The sequence below is a fragment of the Sturnira hondurensis genome, unplaced genomic scaffold (assembly GCF_014824575.4).
Source record: "Sturnira hondurensis isolate 20B ecotype Veracruz unplaced genomic scaffold, ASM1482457v3 Scaffold0022988, whole genome shotgun sequence".
Classification (NCBI taxonomy): domain Eukaryota; kingdom Metazoa; phylum Chordata; class Mammalia; order Chiroptera; family Phyllostomidae; genus Sturnira; species Sturnira hondurensis.
In genome coordinates, this window is record NW_028095619.1 from 1,200,146 (window position 1) to 1,204,312 (window position 4,167).

Below are 4,167 nucleotides of genomic sequence, written 5' to 3' on the forward strand. Positions count from 1 at the left end.
CGCTATAATTTTTCTCTTGTATTGTGTATTCTTTAACAAATCATTATACTTATAGTGTTTTCTAATACTGTCATTTAACCTTTAAACTAGAGCTAAGTAGTTAACATTCCACCATATTACTACATTAGATTATTCTGGATTTACTATATATATTTACATTCATTACTGTAGTATATATTTGTATATATTTTTATGTTAGTAATTAGCATTCTTTTATTTTAATGTGTTGATTTTAGAGAGAAAGAGAGAGAGAGAGAGGAAGGGTAAAAGAGAGCAAGAGAGAGAGAAAGAAACGCTGATTTGTTGTTAGACTTATTTATGCCTTCATTGGTTGATTCTTGTATGTGCCCTCACTGGAGATTGAACTCACGACCTTAGTGTATCAGGATGATGCTCTAACTGAGCTACCTGGCCAGTCCCTGCCTATAAGTTTTTCATGAAAGTTGGGCAATAGTTAAAGACAAATGAAGACCTCAGCTTCTATGTAAATTCTAAATGAGTGCCTCTATTCTAAGTGTATGCCTTCTTTTCCTTTGACAGAAATAAATATAAATATCTTAACAATTGTTGTATTTGAAGATGTACACTTTTCTGTGCATACTGTTCTCTCTGACATTAGAGTGTAATTTACAATCCATTGCATATTGTAATGTTTTTTGTCATCCAGAGCAGTCCTCAGTGACTATGCAGGTGTAAATTTGCACAATCATACTGCTGGGTGTGTTAACTGACATTTCGGTGTTTTACAAGATTACAATATGATAAAGCAATTAAAAACAAAGTTGTGTACACTGCAAGGCTTGGAAAAAAGCATTGGTGATTCTTGATACTTGTTAAGCAAAAACACTTTTGGTGAACGAACTGAAATTCCAAAGTTGCATCTTACCCAACAATCAAGATAGGAAGATTCCCAAAATTCTATGAGAATGTATTGTTTTATCACCGACATAGGGGCACAATGATTGCGTATAACTAGGACCCCCTTAGGGTGTGGGTATTGGTGTACAACTTTTTTGTGAGGGAAGACCCCATCTTAAAGAGCCCATAGGGATACAGCTCACTCTCCAGGGCATCTATGTCCATAGCAAGAGAGGGAGAGTGAGCTCAGGAGCGAGAATGGCTGGGAGAGAGATTAGCACAAAGCCAGGAGGGGAACCATTAACGGTGGTGAGCCTGGGTGAATGAGGGGTGTGGGAATTCATGGAATCAATGGCTCCTCTACATTCGGGTGATTCTCAGCGCTGTGGGGGGCGGGGCGGGGGGGGGGCGCAGTACCTGAGACCCAAATAACCAGGGCAAGGCGCTTGTGGTGGGCCAGCCAGGGAACCTGGGCTCCTTGGCCCCCCGCCCCCTTCACCTTCTCCTGGCTTCTCGCCCTGCCTCCCCATCATTCTCCTTCTGGGTCCCACTCCCCACCATTCCCCTCAGTGGTCCCACTCACCCTCCACCTTCTCTATTCCCTCTCATTCCTCTCCATGGACCCTCCCACCCTCCATTCTCCTGCATGGTCTCTACTGCCTTCCACTCCTCCATTCATCATCTCCATGGGCCTTCCTGCTCTTCTAGAGCCCTGCATTCCCCCTCCATGGCCCCTCCTGCTCTCCATCCTCCTATTCCTGTCTCCCTATTATGCTCCATGGTCCTTCTCACCCTTCCTCCCTCCCCCTCCACGGACCCACCCCCCTCCCCCCATTCTCTTCCACTGTCCCTCACTCCATCTACCCGGTCTCATTCAGGCCCACTATCTCCTTTGGTTCTGCCCCCATTGACTTGCTGACGTCACCAGCGTGCCCTCGAGACATCCAGACACCTAGTGTGCTTGGCAGGGACATGGCAGAGGCAGGTGAGCCAGGAGGAGCGGTTGGTTCTGTTGCGAAGTGGTGGTGTGTCTTGGTAGTGCAGCCTTGGGACTCATAGTCTGAGCAGCAGACCCAGCGGTGGAGAGATGGAGGACCCAGGGACCAGCAGGACACAGGTAAGAAGCAGCCCCTCAGGTCCAGCCGAGTCCCCAGCTCTCCCTCCTTCACCGCTCCCCCCACTATCCCTGACCCCCGACACCCCCTGACACCGCCCAGCCCGGCTCCAGCCTTCTTACCCACCAACCTGGAGGGCGGCTACCCCTCTAACCCTGGCCCTCATAAGCCATGCCCACCCTAACCCCTCTTGTCTCTATCAGGATGCTCCAAAAGGGCCCGTTCCCATGGATATATCCATGGCTCCAAAGTGCCTGGAGAGGGAACTCATGGACATCATAACGGACCCCCCTCCCCTGTGCTCTGCAGGGCCAGTGGACGATGACATGTTCACATGGAGAGGAGTCATCATGGGTCCCCCCAACAGCCCATACCAGGGAGGGGTCTTCTCACTCATACACTTTCCATGCAGGTACCCCTTTCACCTTCCGTGGCTTTATTCACCACCCAGATATACCATCCCAATATCGACAGAAGAGGACAAATCTCTCTAGATATTTTCAAGTCCCAGTGGTCTGCGGCACTGACCACATCCAAAGTGTTGTTATCCATCAGCTCCATATTATGTGACCCCAACCCTGATGACGCCTTAGTTCTGTCCATTGTGAGAATGTACTTAAAGGACGAGGACACATATAATGCCATGGCCCGAACTTGGACCAGAAAATATGCCATTTGAGTAAGAAGTAAATGATAACCCACACCTTAATAAAACACCTGACTGTTGAATGGGCTGTCTTTGACTGCTTTCTGGGAGGTGTAGTTTCCCCGTCTTTCTGGGCATATAGTGAACACCTGCCACATCCAGGTGTGTGGAGGGAGTCCCGGAGGGTGGAGCAAGGTTGGGGGATGGGTGAGTGGGAGAAAGGTCAATTTTCATGAATATTTTACTGAAAGCCTTAGTGAATATTAAGCATCCAATAAAGTCACTTCTAAGAGAGCTGATTCTCCAGTATGAAGTGGGAAACATTCTACACCAACTAATGTTGTTCTGGGTATGTTTTTAATTAGTATTTCCTATCAGCCTTCATTCACAAAAGCCTACTGAGGAGGCTGATATGAGAATATCTCACAAAGCACAAAGCTGCTTTGGCTGTCATTTCATAATTAATGTAATTATTGGGAACTAATTAGGTGCTAATGAATATGGGCATTCTACCAAAAGCTCTTCCCTGATAAATTTATACATCAGATATTCGAATGTCCACATTAGGGATTCATACCAACTCTGAAATGCATGTGGGTATGGATGTTCGCGTGTTCCCGATCTCACTCCCCTTTACTGTAATTTGTCTGCAGCTGCACTTTTATTTTCTAAAGCAAAATGATGTTTCACTTATGCTTTTAGCTGTTGTCTTTTACATTTAAAAGATTGTCAGTGAAGATTATTAGCTTTCTGGAAACGATGTCTTTTCTATGGGTGCACTACTCACTGTTGGGACAATTGCTTGCTCGTGTGTGTGTGCACATGTGTGATTTTTCCCTAACCCTTGACCATTTCTTTAATTGCTGTTCAACTAATAAAATTGGTGAAAGTTGTTATGGAACTGTTTTTGTGTTTTATAGTCTGCTTCTAACTGTGTTTTGATGGCTTGTTTTGAGAGTAGTGGTGGGTGTGGAATGCGATCTGCTAAGCTGAAGAAAAGAAATGGAGTTAAAAATATTCAAGGCCAATTCCAGGTCTGTCTGTGACTTGCTTAGTGGCTTTGAAAAAGTTAACTAGCCTTACCATCTTTTAGGTCTTGGACACAGCATGCTTTTTTTTCCCTCCATCTGAAGTACGGCTTAGTCTCTTGCCATGCCGGGAGGAAATTGAGAATTGATGAGAATAGACATGATAGCAATATTTGTGTGGTGGAGAGCTGGCGTGCTTCACACTGATTGCTTTGTATTCATTTGGTTTTCATACCAACTCAATATACCGGCAGAACAGGGATTGTGAATCCTATGTTGTTGTTGAGAAAACTCAAGTAAAAGGCAGCTAAGTGGTTATTCATGAGAGATAGAGTACATGAATTGGGTCTCTTTATCACTCGTACCCTGCATGTTTTTCTTTACGTATAGAACACTAAGACTAAATCTCTACGATATTCCATTGTGGGTTCAAGTACCACTGATGGAAGAAAGGCACAAATAAAATATAATTTTTCTTGCTATCAAATTCTCAAATAGTGAAAAACATTACTGAGGTTTG

At 44.8% G+C, this 4,167-nt stretch overlaps 1 pseudogene; it reads left to right on the forward strand.

The window, feature by feature from the left end:
• The first annotated feature begins 2,212 nt into the window (after nucleotides 1–2,212).
• On the forward strand, nucleotides 2,213–2,652 carry LOC118980700 (ubiquitin-conjugating enzyme E2-17 kDa-like; annotated as a pseudogene).
• Nucleotides 2,653–4,167: the final 1,515 nt, after the last annotated feature.